This window comes from Cydia pomonella, chromosome 12 (genome assembly GCF_033807575.1).
Source record: "Cydia pomonella isolate Wapato2018A chromosome 12, ilCydPomo1, whole genome shotgun sequence".
Classification (NCBI taxonomy): Eukaryota; Metazoa; Arthropoda; class Insecta; order Lepidoptera; family Tortricidae; genus Cydia; species Cydia pomonella.
Window position 1 is genome coordinate 5,633,074 of NC_084714.1, and position 20,970 is coordinate 5,654,043.

At 34.2% G+C, this 20,970-nt stretch overlaps 1 long non-coding RNA gene and 1 other non-coding gene across 2 annotated transcripts in view; both read left to right on the forward strand.

Moving 5' to 3' along the window:
• LOC133523343 (uncharacterized) overlaps positions 1-20,970 on the forward strand; it is a 46,744-nt gene that overhangs the window by 12,550 nt on the left and 13,224 nt on the right. The window contains exon 2 of the long non-coding RNA XR_009800215.1: positions 6,607-6,631. This is a non-coding gene — a long non-coding RNA (uncharacterized LOC133523343). The remainder of the gene's footprint in view (positions 1-6,606; positions 6,632-20,970) is intronic.
• LOC133523896 (small nucleolar RNA SNORA16B/SNORA16A family) lies at positions 7,854-7,981 on the forward strand. Its single transcript, XR_009800294.1, has one exon. It is a non-coding gene; the product is annotated as a small nucleolar RNA SNORA16B/SNORA16A family (small nucleolar RNA).

Genomic DNA, 20,970 nt, shown 5'->3' on the forward strand with positions numbered 1-20,970 from the left:
AGCAATAAAATTAAATAACTAGTGGGCAAAGTCGACGCTCTTTAAAGAAACTTATTTATTTTTTAATACGTAATATTACTTTATATACAGTTATGTGAGTTTTTTTACATTTTAATGGACGCTACTGTGCACGTCTTTTATGCATTACAGGGAAGTGCAAATTGCATGCTATATATTAAATGCATTATCAATAACGAGGTACACTTGCCTCCATCGACTTGTATCACCTTGCCGTACTTTAAACCCGAATGAAGGAAATCCTTGTATAGTGACTTTGCACCAAGTATCGCGTTCCGTATGTTTAATCATACTTATACCATGATGGCATCGCCATAAAATAAGATGTAATTTTACCATAATAAGACGGTTACCGAACGAAAACTGTGAGCACTTATTTTATTAAGTTAATAAGCTTAATTCGTTTTATTCTAGGACAGTTAGAATGGACCTTACAGTTTTACGACATACTTATACTTTTTTTTACGTTTCTATTTGTGTAATTTTATCATATTATTAGAGTCCGTCTAAGCTAACTTTGCGCCGACTTGAATAGAAAAAAGTGAAGGAGGGTAATTAAAAAACGTCAAATTTTCATAGAAATATGGCATTAATGATGACACTTTTAGGCGTATTTTGATTTTAATAATAGGTTTAGTAAAAAGATCTGGATTATATATGTTTTTGGTTGAAGAAATGTCACTTTTAACACACGAATGTACGTGTTCTACATAAGATTCATGTCTAGACTAGATCTAATTCTTAACCTATTATATTAAAATCAAATTACGCCTGTTTGTCATTGCTAATACCATGCAGAGTAATCTTGGTGTCCGACCCTATTATAGCACAACAAGATATAAAAGTTAACAATCATTTTTCGACCACAAACGCTTTCGAACTTCAACATTCTTAAGCCTGCCTTGTTTCCCAACAATATTATCCTGTTTACCAAATCTGTTGCTGGCCAAATGTTGGCCGAACTCTAACCAAATAGCGCATTCTACGAAGTTGTCTAACACGCGATTTTTTTGAGGCTTTCAATGTATAACAATGATATTATAACTCCAGATCGTTCCAAATTTGAAGCGGTTACCTTGTACAAATTGTACAAGTTGTTTTTATTCGCGCCTTGGTAAGCGAGAGATGTGCATGTGCTAATGAGGTCCCGCACACCGAAAGAGAAAGGGACGAAGCTTATGTTAAACAACGAGTAGAATGGTGTGCGAAAATTAATCAACAAAAAGAGATTCATTCATAGGTAATGAAATAAATATGGAAGTAGTTTTTATAAACCTTATGTATGAGTGTAACCTATCTGTAGTTATGTAATATCAATGATGTGAATATTGAACAGTTTTTTATATATAAATAAATAAATATTAATAAATATTATTATAGGACATTATTACACAAATTGACTAAGTCCCACAGTAAGCTCAATAAGGCTTGTGTTGAGGGTACTTAGACAACGATATATATATAATATATAAATATTTATAAATACTCAAATACATAGAAAACACCCATGACTCAGGAACAAATATCCATGCTCATCACACGAACAAATGCCCGTACCAGGATTTGAACCCGGGACCATCAGCTTCGTAGGCAGGGTCACTACCCACTAGGCCAAACCGGTCGTCAAAATATTATAGGACATTTGACTAATTTTATACAAATTGACTAAGTTCCACAGTAAGCTCAATAAGACTTGTGATGTGGGAACTTGGACAACGATATTATATAACATTTATAAATACTTAAATGCATAGGAAACATCCATGGCTCAGAAATATGCCTATAAAAATAATCATCGAATTTAATTGAAACGCCGAAAATGTTAAAGATAAAGATAAAGATAAAGATATAAGATAAAGATATATTTATTTGCAAAATGTAGTGGTAAACATAGTTGGTCTGTAAGTAATTTTAAGTGCGTACATTTTACTTAATGAAGCATGCAAACTTTCCTTATTAACTAGGTACTATAACTAAGTATAGCATATAAAAATTTTGAACAATATAACCATGCATTATAATCATATACTTAACATTAATTAATTTATATCTAAGATTTACAAAATATTATACTCATTATTCATTATTATTTATTAGTTTAAACAAGTTAATTTAAATATTCATCAATTCTATAATAACACTTATCCAAACAAAATTTATATAATTTATATTTAAATTCAGGCATGTCGGAATCCCTTATTTCTACGGGCAAATTATTAAATATTTTTATAGACATTTTTATAGGCAAATTATTAAATGTTCTAATAAACGATATAAAATGCGCGGGACAGCCAAAATGCTTCCAATGTTGGCTTAGCCAGCGCTCAGCAATGTTGGCGAAACTCTCAATATTATGAGTGGTGTTGAGTGGCCAGTGGGCAAATGTTGGCCAAACAAGGAAGTTTGAAAACATGTTTGTTACATTGTGGCTGTGAGTCACGAATGGTCACGGCTCAGAATAAACGCTGGGACTGGTCCTAATATCATAGTTTACAGGTAAATTGGCGACACTGATGTCAGAGACGGGCCAATTATTTTATTTGTTTTATTGGTTTACATATTACTTGGTGCAGTTACACTTAGGAGCAAAACTGTCCCAATAGTAGCATATTAGTAGAATGTGGAGAAGTTGATGTCCATCAAGGGGAGGAGCACATGGTTAATACATAAAAGTGCTCCTTGAAATTTTCTACTAATCCGCCTAACATATGATGTACTTGGCATTTACGGTTATTTTGTAATTTCGAATCGGAAAAATATTTTTTTTTTTCTACTTTTCGATTCGAAATTACAAAATAACCGTAAATGCCAAGAACATCATATATTAGGCCGATTTTTAGAAAAATTCAAGGTGTACTGTTATGTATTAACCATGTGCCCCTCCCCTTGATCGACATCAACTTCTCCACATTCTACTAAGATGCTACTATTGGGACAGTTTTGCTCCTAAGTGTATAATTGATGTATTATGATTTGCATGTAAATACCAAAAAACACGGTGTAAACTTGCCATAGGATAAATAAATAGTACAGTAATCAGTTTATATCGGAGCGACCAATGCGCTCAAAATATTTGAATAGAGTTAGACCAAGTTGACGGTGATTTTGGGAGCCCAGACTGTGCAACTTCATTTTTACACTGACATATCGTATCTACGTATCCTAAAGTTCGGATCGGGCCGATATATTCCAAAATACACGAGAAGTATCAAAATAAGTAGTCATTTGAATAGCATAATTAAAAATACCTATTTTAAGTTTAATACTTATTTATTTATAACTACAACAATGTACAAATGACGGACTTAATGCCAAACGGCATTCTCTACCAGTCTACTATAGGGCCAAACAGAGATACCTAGAATTGGTGCAGAGAAAGAAATATTTTGAATGAGTAAAAAAAAATTGTAAGCTAAGAACTTCTTTGTTTTTTTAACCCATTTAAAAAAAACGTATCAAAGTTACATGTATCCCAAACAATCGTAACAAAGTTTAATCCCTCGAATTATCCCATGTAATTCTGTTAATATACAAAATTACCAGTGATCGGAACTATGGGAGTAAAACTTTAACAAAACTTATCAAGCGGTAAAAAGAGTGCTTACAGTCTTAAAAATATTCGAATATCTATGAATGTAAATATTTTTATGGCTGTAAGTACTATACTATTCCTATCCCTATGGACATGAATATTTTTAGGGCTGTATGCACTATTTTATGTCCGCTTAACAAGTTTTGTTAAAGTTTTACTCCCATAGTTCCGATCACTGAAAATTACTTATTTACTCAAGTGTTAAGTGACACCTATCATTTTTAATGGCAAGTACTTGTCAAATCTACAGTTGTGCCTTATTAACATAGCAGTGTCACTGGCCGTATCGATGAGCTCACAAAGCGGCGCTACTCGAAAGTGTCAACTGTCAAGTGGACACCTTGACAAAGACGTGATAAAGTGACAGTCGCGATGATTATCGCAGTCAATTGATATCGTTGCCTAATGAATGGCAGAAGTTTTGACAACGCATGGGCGGAAAAATAAACATAGCTAAAAATATGGTACTGCGTTCCAAATAAAACAGTGTTTAGTGTCACGTTGTTTATCTTGATGTGTTACATCTGCATATGGTCAATCGGTAGGTAATATAAATTATTTCATATTAAATAATATAACAAACGCTATAAATTACACATTTTATGCGATTAACATAAAAACATCCAACTATAGTCTTGTATTCTACCAATATTGTTTTGGTTTTGTCTGTGTTTTTCTTCCACTTAGGTATATAAATATTTAGCCTTGGTCTACGACATCAGATAAGAGTCGCATCTGAACGAACATATTTGAGTAAATGTTACCATATTTGTATGGGTTTGGGATATACTTGGTTGGTTTTTTGTACTAGAGTGATTGCTAAAGTTGGGAGTTTTTGGTTTAAACTTGGGTGGTTTTCTGTACTAGAGTGACTTCTACAGTTATTGGCCACAACATAGTAATTGGTCACTCTTAAGAATAAAATTTCTTTGGGCTTGTTTCTTTCTGATTTAACTAATAACTATTATACCAGTCACCCTACATGATTCGTGCGCTCGTGACGAGATCATTCTTACAAATAAATTCTTACAACTTATTAATTTTCGATTGTGCTGCTACCTAACTATTTCAATACTTACGAATTAATTAATAATTATATACGACAATATTTGCAATCGTAAATATTTGTAGAAACAATTCTTAAGAAAGACAGGAAAATCTAGTAATGAATAATTTACAATCATTTGTTTCTCGATAACAAACCAACGTGCCACATTATACTTAGCAGAAAAACGTTTTACTATAAAGTCATACCAGAACTTAGTCTAAAATGAAGTTATGATTTTCTTCCCATCAACGATAGTTATAAACTATTGTATAATCCACCTTGTTTCACCTCAATGGTCAAAGTCAAACCACGCTGATTGACCCCAATACTATTCTATTATCCGAATCAAACAATTTATTTCCAAAAAGGTTAGACGTCACTTTTGACAGTTAATTAAACAAAGATGCGATGTTGAAATAAATTTATTGTCTGTGGCCGTAAAGGGCAACCATGACACTTATAAATTAATTCCGAATGTTTTTTAATTTTAACCTTTTCATATTTTTGACAAGGTTGCGCTATTCCGAGGTAAACTTTTTCTAAAAATAATCTATAATACAGTAACAATGAATAGTACATTTCTAAGAAAAGAAATTCCAAAACAAACATCTCAATAACATCTAAATGTTCAAAAAAACGGTAATCGCCTTCCGTGCGTGAATGCTGTAGGCTGTCAAAACATAAGACCGTAAAGCACAGCAATTCATTTACGTCCACCGCACAATGGACAAATAGAGCTCGCCGACAATGCAATCCAAGTGCTACTTACGATGTAATTCAATTTAAAGACGTTTTTGCAAGGGCATGTGCTTATTCAATTTTGACAGTTTGTAAAAACTTTTTATTTTCTTGGGGTTTGTATCGACAAACAATCAATGGGTTGCTGTTTAAGGTTTTATAAGTGTTTTCTTTTTATTTTATGGGGTTGTTCGATTTTTGGAGAAATCTTACAATTGCACTTAGCATCCATTCAGTGACGTTTATTAATTGGTATGTTTTATAGCTTTTGTGGTTTTAATACTCATGAATTGCTAAAAATACCTATTTAAAATTTAAGAAATAAGATAAATGTAATAAAGCCTGTTTGGAAACTTAATTTTCGTCGAAACCTTCAATTAAAAATTCTTTAATATTTTTCAATTTCATTCTGAATTCAGGCTAGCAAACTCTAAGGATTCTACGCAAAATGAACGCAGTATCATTTTACAGTATTCCTACGGCCATATTGCGTTCCGTTCCACGAAGTCCTGACCTGTTATTCCCATTTGAGCGAAACCAGTAAAAAGTGTGATCCATAAAGCTGCAAAGTTCTAAGGGACGTCAAGGTCATAGTTATACTGGTTTGTAACTTTGCCCGTTAGCTTGGTAAGCGATGGTGTCTAAGGGCCAGTTTAGCAACCTGATATTTTCAATTTTGAAACAATGTTGCGCTGTTCGAAACGTCGGATCGCATTAACATTGAACAGCTTAAGACTTTGATAACGCCGTAAGATAATTTGACATGTCTGTATTTAGCTTAGTGTCCGCTGTCAAAAAAATAACAAGGAGATAGCTTTCAAATGTGTTCTAATGATGTCGGATTATTTGTCAAGAGTTTATTTTCTAATTAATTAACTACATGCAATATAATTATTACACGTCTCTCAATGATTTTATTATACGCTCTATTTTTTATCTTTTTACCTCTATGCAACATTAATAAAATAGATTATTCCATCCATCATAAGCAAGTCGTTCCGAACTAATACCAAAAAAGGTCCCTATTTTGAATATAGTTATATTCAACATATTAAACGAAATTTAAAATGTATGAGTACGAAAATAAAATGCAATTTTAAATCGTTCCAGAAAAATTTAGCTATTGCTTGAAATACTTTCTGTCCTTGTATATGTTGGTATTATTTTTGAATACAGAAACGAAACTAATATTTGTATTTCATTGTTACAGATAGCAACCAGCTCGGGAGAGAACTGTAAGTATAAGTACCCCTTAGATTTATGCCCTGTCATGCACATGTTCGGCATTTAGTAATTAAGCAGACATTTATGTTGATGAAGTACCTATTGAACGAGCACGGTAGACAGTACACTTACTAGAAATAGCGTAACTACCGAACAACCGTTTGAAACATGTTCCAACTTTGCACTGCACTTCAAGCATCAATTTTGTTAAAACATTACATAAAATACAAGAATAATAATAATAATAATAATAATAAAATACTTTATTGTGCACTACAAAGAAACATACATGTTACAAACAAAAAAAAAAAGGACATAAGTAAGTAGGTAACAACAGGCGGACTTATCGCTAAAAAGCGATCTCTTCCAGACAACCTTCAGATAGCGATTCAGTGGCTAGAAATAAAGTTATTGGGCAGAATGTGTTTATAATACTAAATAATAACTTTTAACGAATTGAATGAAATGCTCACAACTTATAAATTATTGTGCGATCCCTTTTTTGCAAAGTTTACAAATAAATGTATGTGATTCGCTATATTTCCTCCCGGTTCGGTCTCCGTTGCCTAAGAAGGTAGTTTGATTTAAAAGATCGCAAAACTGGCAAAGGTAAACCAAGATGGCAAAGTTGCATATTTTATTTATCAATCAATAGTATTGTTATGAATAAAAACACGACCTTTTTAATAAATTAACACTATAATATAGAACTTATGGCTACTAAAGTGTTTCTAGTATAGTCATAGCCTTAGCTAATGGCGTATACTGCTCTTCCTGTTCTGTTTGTACCGCGGAAAGCACGATGTATCCATTTTGCAAGTAATATAATGGATAATAAATCTATTTATGGACAGTAGGTTGTTTATCTCTGCTTGCTAAATACATTGTATGGTTCCTCAATTTAATAACTCTGAAAAAAAACAATGATAAGGAATACATATTTATTTTATATTGGCGGTACGTCTATTGCTTTATCATTTGGTACAATTTATATAAAACTAAAATACGAGTAAACAATTTAATATCATAATATATACTACATCTAACAGTCAACAGGCATACAATAATTTTATTTTGATCTTATACCACCTATTGACTATGACTGATACCAACTATTGCCAATTTTCGTCCAGTTAAGATTATACAGCATGGCCCAGCGGTCTAACGTGTTGCTTAAATTACCGCGCGCTGTTAACCTGCGTTCAAATCCTGCCGCGGCAGTTTTTGTATGTTTTCGGGCCTTTTCGAAGCTACGTGTTCTCTGTAGATTATGATAGTCAAAAAAGGCCTATAGTATTAACCCTGTACGGTCGCGGTTCGGACTTGTGTCTTTACCGTATTACCAAACGGGGCTAACATTTTTATTAATTATTATTTATGAACTGTAAATTAAAAGGTAAACTTAACTCAATAAATTATATTCTATATTTTTCGTATTGTTTTTACGTGTTTTTATATCTATTTTACTTTCATACTTATGAATATTGTAAAAACCCTAATCTAAGATGGAAAATGAGTAAAGAGAATATCACACAAATAACACATTTTTCTCAGTAAACTTAAACGTCCCGCGAAGTAAAATTACAGAAATTGCCCTAACGAAGCCGTAAGTGCAAAATCGTCTAAAACCGCAGTAATTGCATAATGACACGAGAATAGAATGCGGAGAGCACAACTTGTCGGTCGACGAGGTGACCGCAACCTCGTATATTGCGTACTTGGTAAATTATTAACTCTAGAATAACGACTATATTTAATTTATTTGCAACACATTTGTATTTTAATAATGTTAATTAAGATATCTACTAAATATTAGCCTTGCTTAATTTGCTTTTTGTTAAAAATAATGTTTTCAAATCGTCACTCCAACATGTTAAACTTCTACTCGCACTAATTTCTTTGATAACAATATACATAATGGATATATACAGATTATTACTATAACTAGCTTATATCTCCAATAGGCCCTTGAGGCATTGTACCAAGGATGCTGGCGGCATTCCCTCGTTGTATCGCAATACTGATACGTTGTGCGAGGAAGCCGCCAGCTCTTCGGTCACCATTCACGTCAACCAGACGTTTCGCGATTTCTCCAAAAAACTTGTGCGCGCTGGGACCCAATGGACCTAGAGTTTCAAGGCCAAACGGTACAAAATGGTCCTCTCTACCGAGGCTCTTATATTTATTACGTTTTTAAATTAAATTTCTTTGTATTACAAATTCTAGCAACAAAAAGTAGTAAGTAAAATATTCATACCAAGTTTCATGTAATTAAAGAATATCGTTTAAAAATGAGACATATGTTAGACCTTGTCTGTGCTCTAGGTCTCTTGCGTAGCCCTTAATTAGGCTAACTGAGGGGTATATGGTATATAATAATGTCACTCAACGGCTAAAATAACAGCATTCTAGACTAAGGAAAAAACAAATAAGTATATGGACAAGTACCCAACCGCATTACGAAGATAACAGTGCCAACATGTTTTGATGTCTATAATTAAATAAGCCTTGAGGTAAATCGGTTTAAAGACAGGAAAACTTAGTTCGTTGACTCACGCTAACATAACAATGCGACAAAAAAGCGCAAAAGATAACTGTCTTAAAGGAATTAGAAATCGATTCTTTTTTTTCGGAAACAGATGACGTATCAATTGAACGTAACGAATAAGAAAACCCGCTGCGTTTTATAATTAAACTCATTCCCGGTCCAACAACAATAAAGAAAAAAAACAAAAAACACGAAAATAAATTGCGTTTGCGGTTGCAACGACTTTAAAATTATACAGATTTACGATAAGTCCAAATTATATAATTTGACATCTTTTTTTCTGGTCTAACTGTCGACACTAGTTGGCAAACGGAAATGTCGGTAATTTAAAACATTACCGACTAAGTGCATTTAATTTTCCGTTCAGCCAGTTTTGAAATTTTAAATTTCGAATCTATGTGGCCGCTTCGAATTCTTTTTAAATTACTCATCTGTTTAAGGGCATTAGTTCCAAACGGCCAGCAAAAAACTGCCCGTTTAAATGTTCGTTCCTAATCCGAATTTACGGTTCAAATTTTGAATTCCGAACCGTGAATTAAAATATTTTAAGGATCGCTCTCTCACATAAATTTATTCGTGTGTAGTATGGGAACGCTAAACAAAAGGATAAATCTTAATAAATGATCACGTACCGTAGGGGCGCAAGACATTTGAATCTCATAACCCTTTGAATGCAACACCTGGCCGTTTCGGAGTCAAAAATTTCTTTTTATCGCATTAGCATAATATTTATAATATTGACAATGGGATGGTGTATTCAAAGTAAGTTAGGATGTGTGTCGGTGTTTAATGTACGGTAGCCGTATTGTTGTGGAGATAGGGTCCCAACAATGGATCCACGACAGTGGTTTGTAAGACGCTTGTTAAGGGGATCAAGTAGTTACACCGGCCGTTTCTTTAAACATAAATCATAAGTTTAACTACTTTTGTAAAAAAAAAAACTCATAGAAAAACTGCGGGAAATAAAAGATTTCGAGTAACCACAAGTATTAAAACGCCCTACTGCAATATAAACGCTTTTTAACATAGACTCAGATTTATGGGGTCAAAAACGCGAGATAATCGCGGACAAACATACATACAAACATACGAGTCAACCTGAGAACCTCCTTTTTATGAAAACGGTTAAAAATCCTATTAGCTACTTTTCATTCTATGTCACAAAATTAAAAACAAATTAACAAAAAAATAACTAAGATAAAAATAAAACATGCAAAAGAGCATCTTGCTTTCATCCAAATATGATATCTTCTAAAATCTTGCATGAAATCAAATCCCGACTGATAAATTAGATCACACGTGCAAAACACCCTAAAAACCGATTCCGGCGCATCCAAAAACCTATTAACCATCCAAAGTATCCGTTGCACTTTCGAATATCAAAAAAACACAATAGACCTTTGTCTAGAAACCGTCAAATGATACGCATTAGTTTTTTGCTTTATGAATACGTTTAAAACAGGAAGGATGTGAAAGTGGGGTCTCGAAGACACCATACGGCAGTGAAGGGGTTAAAGGATGAATTATATAGGCTTTTTATCGTGGCTTATAATTTCGTAGTTTGTCTTCGCGGGAACTATTTGATGGTGCAATTTATTATGTTCAATAATAATGGATATTAGACACCACATGTCCGTGGGTTCATTTGAGTAGATTTGCGGTTGTTTTGTCAAATATACGTTGTTACGGTTATGACCTTGACTCATTGTTAAACTTGTTTACTATAGTATATTCTTTTGATGATTACTTATTGGTTAAAACATTTTTAAATATTTATTTTCATTTTATGCGATATTATCCAACCGTTTTGAAGTAATAATATTAGACAGCTCCCTATTTCTATACAATATAATCGCAATTTCACCGTATATCCTAAAAAAATCTTAACGCCGTAACGAAATGGAAAATCACACACATTTTTCGGTACAAGTTGTCTTTTCATATTTATTTATAAAAAAAATTACAACAAATTTAAACTCGAATTCTTTTTTAAACTCGAATCGGGGATCTGGCAGTCCCGCCAGCGATGGCGGGATGAACTGGACTTGAAAGAGGGATCAGACACGGCGCTGGATAGACATCAGTGGAGAAATTGGGAAGGCCTTTCCCCTGCCGTGGGACACGACAGGTTCCAAATAAGTAATAATAAAAAATAAATATTTATTCGCAGACAATTAATACAGTCCATATTTGTCAGTATCAACTTACAACCTATGTGACGTTACAGTACAATAAATTAAGGTGACTGTGGGCAAGACCGGCATACTTTATTTATTTTTTACATTGGAGTATTCTAGCTCCGTTAATTATTCACTTACGTGACCGCTTGTAATCACATACGATGAAGAATTTCATATATAATAATTAAGCTATAGTGACAGATCATTTTAATCATTAATTAAGCAAAAACAATAGTATTTTTAAAAATTCGGCGAGTAGACGGACTTCCCGTGTAGTTTAAGGTAAGTCCGTCTAGTAACGTTATCAGCCATACTATGGGTGCTTATGTGTTCGTATTAGAATCCTTACAAATAATGAAACCAGACAATGAAAAGTGTACTCTAAACTTGTTAATATAGGGTTTAGATTCGAAATAAACACAATTTTTCTTATTAAAAGGTAAGTCCGGCATATACTACGTAAATGGGGTGGTAAACCTTTTTTGGAAAATAATTATACGTACTTATTTTTTTTCTTCTCAAATAAAATACCAATAGTCATTTTAAATTTACTCGTTGTTTTAAATTTACGGAGATCAAAGAGGGTTACATAAATAAGCTCATAGGAGTAGCAAGTTTAAATCAAATAGTGATTGGCAAATCAAATTCCATAACACAAATAGGTACCCTACATACGTAAATTTTCAGGATAAGTAAGGCGAAGAACCCACGTCACATAGCGGCGTGGCACACGCGGTACAGCGTTGGCGTGGCGCGTAACCTTGTATCACGGTGTAGGCAAATCGCCTAAATCACGATAAGTACAATAAATGTTCCGAAATAAAAAATACGTATGGACTCGTATGGCTGCAGTGATTTTAATCTTCAAAACTATCAAGAAAATATGACTGTACAACCGTATTCTAAAATTCAAGAGGAGTAAAAAGGGTAATAATATGTGTCATAGGTATAATAATATAACATATGAAGGCCCGAATCCCGGTAGGGGCATTTGCTTGTATAATCTACACAGATATTTGTTCCTTCAGTCATGTTTGTTTTTTATATATTTATCTATATGAGTTTCTATATGTCGTCGCCTAGCATCAATAGTAAAAGCTAAGCTATGCTTAGCTTGCGGCCAATATTTATTCATTTATTTACTTAATAGGTATTTTCTTATTTGTATTTTCGGTTACATAGTGCTGAGGATAAAGAACACATTTCTTTACTAGTTTCGAGATTAAAATTGTTAATAAATACAAAACACAAACATCATACGCAATGTCGTAAAAATGCGTATCTGTAGTAACCTTATAAAATCGCAATAAATAATATTGAAGCCATTTAACAGTTGGTAACCTCTGATTCAAGGAAAGTCCGGCATATGACGGACTTGCCTTGTGCATAGTAGACGGACTTTCCAACTTAGCAAAATTTTAATGTGATGAATGATGGAACGTATAATTACAAAACTAAGCCAATATCTTATAATTTAAACACATAATAAAGATTGCCGGGTCTTATATTACTTACGTAGTCGAGTTCTGGTGCAAAATCTGATCACAAACTATTTTTAACAATTTTATTTGCAAAGACTGTCGCACTATCACTTCGAGTTCCATACACGTAATGACTTGTTTACGCGGATTGCTCTGAAGTTCGTTGTCACAGCGCCATCTGTTTTAGAGTGAGGGAACTAGCGCGAAAAACTGACTTATAAACTCGACGCCAAAGCGGCAAACGCTTTCTAATTCAAGAGTTATAATGTGTTGACGGACTTGCCTTGTAGACGGTCTTGCCCACAGTGACCTTACATAAATTAAAGTAGGTAACTTACATACTTTAGATTGCTGATGATTGTCGCCGATCTACCGAACTGCAGGTTTGTGAACATGCAATTCGATAAATCGACCCAAAATAACAATCAAACCGCTCGGCTATCATTTTCAGGATCCCATTGGTGCTCCCGCGCATACGTTGTACCACTGATGCATTATTTTTGCGCACAATGACATAAATGTGTGTTAAATTGTTTATTGAATGTTTTTAAATGACTAGTATGTAAGCACTTTAGTACAATACTGTAATGCTTATGTATTCTGAAATAAAATGAAATGGGGAAAAAAAAATCGTCATGCGTCCGCAAACATGCCAGAAGCACTACAGTAATAATAATAGTCAGAAAATTATTACAGAGCGATATATAACTCCCTAATTCACAAACGCAAACAGTCACAGTAAGTACACACTTACCATTGCCCATTTCATCGTCTGTATCTCATCAAAATCGTAACCTTAGTTCATCGATTCATCCTAAACCTAATATGGGGTGCACTTGGCTTAGGCCCGTGTTCCATTAAGCCAGTATTCCCAGAATACTGAGAATTATAAAGAAATGTAAAAATAATAATTTAAAAAAAGTGTTATTCTAGAATTTAGCCTTTCATTTGTTTGTCGATGTTTATCGCATTGGAAAGGTCACATTGCCGCGCCTCATCAGTCATCGATAAGATTAACTTTCTCCACTTATCGATAACAACCACTTATACTTGACTGACGTAGCAAGGATTACGAAAGGGATAGGTTGAGACGAAAATAATAGCTACATTTGACAATGCCACCGAAAGTACCTACGTATTTCTTCAATACACCTCTTATCTAACCCTGATAGGCGTACGTCTGTTTTGAGTTGTTGGAATTTTGATGTTATTTCAATGAGTAAAAATTTAAATTTAACCCTTTAACGGGCAAACTTTGATTATATATGGCAAAAATGACCATCCTATAAAAATGATTTTAAACTTCATTTCATAATGACAGGGTTCTATTTTCCGTGATTTCTGATACTCGTCTGACCGTAAAAGGGTTAAATAACATACCGACGGCCTGCCACTTCAAAGAAGTTTTAAAAAGTGTAACTTTTTTTTTTATACTACTTCGGTGGCAAACAAGCATACGGCCTGCCTGATGGTAAGCAGTCTCCGTAGCCTATGTACACCTGCAACTCCAACAACTGCAACTGCAACTTTGGGCAATATTTGGGCAGTAAAAAACTTTATGGGTGGGGTGGCTCAAAAATACGCTGACAAAAATATTTGTGGGATATTTTTCTTACTTACAAGTCTTTTACAAAAGCATTAAAAATGAAATTTAAAATAATTTAGTTGAAACAGAAAACTTGTATGTAATATATTCTCCTTTAGATATGATACACAAATGCAAAAATTGGTTGAAATTATCTACAATATGTAGAGTGAAAAGAAAATTTTTGCTAACATATTTTTGGGACGACCTGTAAATGTAAAAAAAAATCATAAGATGATTAGTATGACAATCAATTCCATCTACTCAACATTATACTTTGCTCATTTTATTAACATTAATACATTACATGTGTCATTAATTATTTATTCATATATAAGGTACAAAAACATGTCAGAAGCAATAAATGAAAACAACTTAAAATTACAATTAATCTAAATAATCTACTTACTTTTCATGTATGAAAGACTATATTCACATTTTTTTTACATAATACATTGACTTATTTCATTCAACAATTGTTGAAGATTTATTTATAACTTATAAATTTGAATACTGTATTTTTCTGAATAGTTCATGAAGTCAAACGGTGTTAAGAGTGTGGAGGAGGTAATGCAGTATTGACATAAAATACTAGGAAATATTTTTACACAATATGATATACAACAATATGTATATTATCCACAGCTATGTTTCGTTAGATTTTTTTGCGATTTTTACTTATTATGAGAATTACGACGTATACACTTTTGTATGGAATTTGTTTTTCGATGCTAAATAGTCAAAAAACCGAGAAAAATCAACAGACGGGGCAAAGTCAATAAATATTAGCTGTGTTTATTATATATCTGATGGTGTAGAAATATTTTCCATTATGTCAATATCCAGACAGGAAAATGAGAACTACGTTTGTATGTAGAAATCGTGCTCCGCTTATCCTCTTTAAGGGCGTTCGCTAGCTAGCGCGGGTGCTCTGTGCGGGCGCACGCACGCGGGTCCCATTGTAAAATCCGTCGTACGCATCTGCGCCAGTTAGCGTTGCTCATACTATTTTTCGTTAACCCGCTCACTCGCTCCGTGCATCCGCGCCAGCTAGCGGACGCCCTAAGACGGTTTGGTTACACCACTTCAATTTTTTTTTTGTTTGTTAATTTAGGATACGCGTTCCAAAATTGAAACGCTTACCTTGTGACAAATTGTACAAAAAGCCTTTAGTTGCACCTGGGCAAGCGAGAAATGTGCACGTCCTAACGAGCTCCCGCTCACCGATAGAGAAAGAGACAAGCTCATGTTTAACAAGGAGTATGACAAAGCTGAATGGAATGCGAAAATTAATCAAAAATAACAAATTTTGTCCTAAGTATTTTATGTGCTTCTTATGTTTGAATATCTGTAGTTATTATATATTATCATTGTAGTTAATTAGTCTAGCAACCACAAAGTAATTTTTAAAATATGCAATCCTCACTTCTTAGAATATATACAGACTATACCTTAACGTTTTGTTTATTTGTGTTTCTAGAGAACCTAAAGTCGGAACTGCAAAAACTAGTCCATGTCCATTTGTCTTGTTTTTGCCAAGCTGCAACTTGCCGGATGCAATCATTATCAACACACATTACATACAAACATATGTCTAATTTGCCTATAGCTTAGTGCGAAGGAAGTTGTAAATATAACAATCAATAGTTTAAAATATCGTAGAAACTCAGCTAATTGCTAACATTTAATAGCTTCTGCTTGCGATTTTCTCGATGTAAATGATGGTATTGGTGATTTTCTATATAAATAAATAAGACATTATTACACAATATGACTAAGCCCCACAGTAAGCTCAACAAGGCCTGTGTTTTGAAACTTAAACAACAATACATAAATACATGTAATATAGAAATATTTAAATACATAGAAAACATGATACCGGATCAAATATCCGTGCGTGCACAAAAATAAATGGTCTTACTGAGATTTGAACCCAGGACTATCGGCTTCATAAGCCCTGACTAAGCCAAATAGGTTGTCATAATAGTTTGAGTGTTTATGAAAAAAGAACAAAACCTACACTTTCTTTGTCAGTTGTTGTCAACTGCTGTTTTCGCACAGCAACATACGATTTTGTTTCGTTATACAACAAAAAATTACATAAAAATGTGTAGAGTCACTTCGCCAGACGAAGGGTTAAAAGCGTGTTCCACACTATAATAATAATAACTCAGCCTATATACGTCCCACTGCTGCACAGGCCTCCTCATGCGCGAGAGGGCTTGGGCTATAGTCCCCACCCTAGCCCAATGCGGATTGGGGAATTCAAATACACCTTTAAATTTCTTCGCTGATGTATGCAAGTTTCCACACGATATTTTCCTTCACTGAAAAGCTAGTGATTAATATCAAATTATATTTCGTGCATATGACGTCCGACTTTCAATCCGGTTCCACACTAAACGGGCAAATTAAAAATCAAACTTAATCAAAGAATTTTCGATTCGGAAACCCGTGTACACGTAGGTACAAAGACATTTGCATGAAAATAGAACAGCTGTCCGGCCATCTGTGTGTACCAGCTTTATAGAACTTAACAAAGAGTTACATGGACGTTGTGTAGTTAGCTTTATTTTTCACTTCCTTTTCTTCACCTGGTACTTATACCTAAACCATTGAGACTGTTCAAGAACTTGCGTGCAATTTTCGTTACATTGCGGTATTTGGTCGGTCGACTGAATTCCTTGTACTCTGTAAATAGCAATGTATGGTAGGCATTCCATGCAATCGTTGAAATGGAGCTTATGTATACTGGTCTATGCTATGGCCTTGGGACTTTAAAAGCAAGGATCTCTAGAACTGAATCAAAAATATTAATTAATTATCTTTATTCATAGACAGTGACTAGGTTATTTATATCTTGATTAATTGCAATTACGAAATTGCAATGACGAAATGCTTAATTCATCAATTTATTGTGCTATTATTTTGGAGTTTTGGAGTTCTCCAATAATTATTCGCAAGTCAAAACGCCGAAGTAATAAAAACGCAAGCCTTATTTTACTTTATAATCATACAGGCATTTTACACGTCATTAAATATGTATAGTCTCATTATTTTAACGATAAATATGAGCGTAATAGTACCAAAATAAATATTTTCAGATAATTACCAAGCAAGTGATATAAAACGCGTATAACCGCTTGTAAATTCGTTTCCTTATTCCTATTGGTTACCGTAAAATGTGGCATAAAGCCATTCAACCTGCTGGTTGGATGGTTTTATGCACGTCCTAGGTACTAACAAGGCAATGCCTAATTGGACATAGGCCTAGGTAATAAAATATTACTAAGGCTTTCCGTTAATTATAATTTATCTGTAATAAAGTACGTGTTTATTATTTACTTTATTAGTTTATTACAGATTGGTAGATTGCATTCCATTTTTCCTGTGAAAAAAACCGTTTCCTGGTAATTATAAATTGTATAAATACAGATGTAAATCACAATGACAAAATGATGATTCATTTTGGCCAACGTGGGACTCGAACCCACATCTTTGGATTGCCGGTTTTACTCGATCGGTCGGTCGGACTGTATTTACAATTTATAAATAGTAATGTGGTACGTTCCACTATAAAAAAGGAAAAAAAAATAATAAAATTGTCAAATGCTATGCACTAAGTGACATTTCCTTATTTCCCGCTTACTTATCTAGTTATAATTTAATTTTTATACGTAAGTAGATATTCTTTATTGCATTTTACATGGTGCAATAAAAAATATTTCCTTATTTATTTTGAATAATACATACAATATGCACCTAAGTAGTAACAATGTGTCCAGAGGCTATTTAAAAGTAAAAAATGTGGTTAAAATTTGTCGGTACATTGAGGCCCACGCTATATGTGGTACGAATGTATGTGGCAAGTATTTAAAGCATAATGTTTTGTGCCAATTCCCGACGCCTTCATAATGTATCCGTTTCCTTAATAAAATTTTATACGTGATAATTATATCAAAAAGTGTATGAACGGACCACACGGAGCGTCAAATCTCGGGTTAGTGTTTTATTTTGTTTTACGATATTTTAAGTAGGGCTCCTGATATCCGTGATACACGCCGATCCGTAGCTACGGGTTCTTAAGCCCGGCGGTACTAAGATCACGAATTTCACGAACACGGCAAGGTACGTACCTCGTACCTGCGTTCGCGTGCGGATTCACGTGACACGCCGTGACCGTGACACGCCATGATACGTAGCCCGTACCTGCGTTCGTGCGCGGAGCTTCGGGCTCGGTTCCGTTGGATAGGCACTTATCGCACGTCTCGTAGGTTCGACACGCCCGGGAGAAAAATAAATAAGGACTAGGTATTATTGAATTGAGTTACCACTTAGTATATTGAATACGGGACGTACATCGGACAAACATTTACGTGTGAATTAAACTTAAATTGTATTTTTGCATCGATTTGAATATAATGGTTATATCTAAATAATTTATGGGGTTATTCTGTTTTTTGTATAACCAGCTATTGATTTTAGTCAAAACTAGTGACCTGCTCGTTGCATTGCACTAATATAAATATAAGGTGTAAAACTCCCTAGTAAGTATCATTATAAAATTATGAACTTAAGCAACGCTGTGCTACTGGTTGTCAAAGTCAAAGAATATAACGTAGCCTAAATATAAACAAGGCAATCCTAATCCAAAGAAACAAAAGGGTAAATTTCTGCAAATCTTTGGTAGGTATGATAAAGATAATACAGGTAAACAAATTCAACAAAAACACATGTACGGGGCCACGGAAAAAAAAGTACGCAGCTGCAGTACTTATCAGTTTCGGACTTTCGGCACATTAAAGAGTACTGTTTTGTTTCTAGATTGAAGGTAATAATGACATATTATTGTTAGAGTGTTTTATTGTATGACTAACAAGCTAAGCCAACATACCGGGTTTTTTTGTAGATAATAAGTGCAGTTCCACGTGCAGACAAAGATAATAAGATTTGCGAGCGACTTATTAAAATGAAACAAACCATATACATAAGTAGCTGTGGGCTTTACCTTTTGTTCGTGAAGTTGAAAGAAGTGACCGCGAAGTTTTGTTTTACAAATTCGTGGTATTTTTTATTTAATCTGGAGGGGGCAGTTTAGAATTTTGAACTCGCATTCATTGTCATTAGTTACTCCTGACATCACAGTTGGTCTTCAAGTTTTAATTTAGCCGTGATTTTAAAGTTATTTTTGTTGTTGTTTCGTAATTATTTTTTTTGTTATTGTTAGTGTATGATTAGTGTTACTCTAATGGTGTGTTTAAACTATTAACAATGAAGAGAAGTTGGGTGTGGAGATATGCCACCAGAGTAGGGTTGCCAGATCGAAAGGCGCTATTATCGGGAAAAGATATCAATTTTTCGGGATTTTGGGACTGAAGTCGGGAAAAAAACGTTCAAATTATAGTAATTGTATTAATAACAACGATATTTTACATTATTGGCACTACGTCAGCTGCTCTGCCCATAGACGTTTTTATATAAAAATAATATAAATTCTTTGAGATCTTGAACAAATAAAAAAAAATGTCTTCTCATTATCTACCTATACTTATACTTATTAGGTATCAATAATCAACCAAATTTATGGAAATAATTTATTTCTTAGCTTGCCACATGTATTTTATATTACTTTTGACCGATTTTACCATTTCTTGGCCTTTTTCGCTATTTAAGCTTGACTTGAAAGTCATGCAGTTTTCGTCAAAGTTGAGTCGAATCATTAATTCGGCTTTAATTAGATCCATTCCCATTCTATTCCTTTCTTTTGTGTAGAGGTAAGGCAAACGCGCTCCCGCCCCGCACCGCACCCCTCACCGCACAATCTCACGCCAGCTCGCCGCGCAGTCAGACGCCCTTGACGCGGGTCGCTCGCTCGTTCGCTCGGCGACAGTTCGGAACTTGAAATTATTGTTTTATTATAACGTGAAGCTGTTTTTCGGGACAGTCTTCACTTCGTCGGGAATCGGGAACACATGCTAAAAATCGGGAGAATCCCGCCAAATCCCGACCATCTGGCAACCCTACACGAGAGTCGGAGATACAGCTTTATGTACCTTGTGCAATAATCGCACAAATAATGAGTTTTCCTGTCGTATTATTTGTCGTATTTTAGCAACCCGTTTATTAAAGTAGCTATTCATTGTAATCAATGTTTGGTTCTTTTCATTTATTACTCATTAATATTTAAAAGGCCTTACTAATGGAAATAAATTTTAATTCAAAAGTAATGAAACGGAATTAGAGCTTTGAATAAAAAACTCACGATACATTTTTATTCGTAGCTCTTAGAGACCGCATCGTATCTTCACTCAACGTCGCGGGCGGACCGAACCGGCGTGTTCTTAAGATACGTGAAGCCGTGATCACGCCTACACGGATTCACGTACCCTAATTTCACGTAGCCGAATGTCACGTGCGGAACGGACCATAAAACCGTTGCCGTGAAACACGAAACCGGGCGCACGGCTACGGGTTCACGAATCACGGACACGACCGCGAGCCCTAATTTTAAGATGAGATCGTAAAAACAATTGAAAATATAACAAATTACAGTATC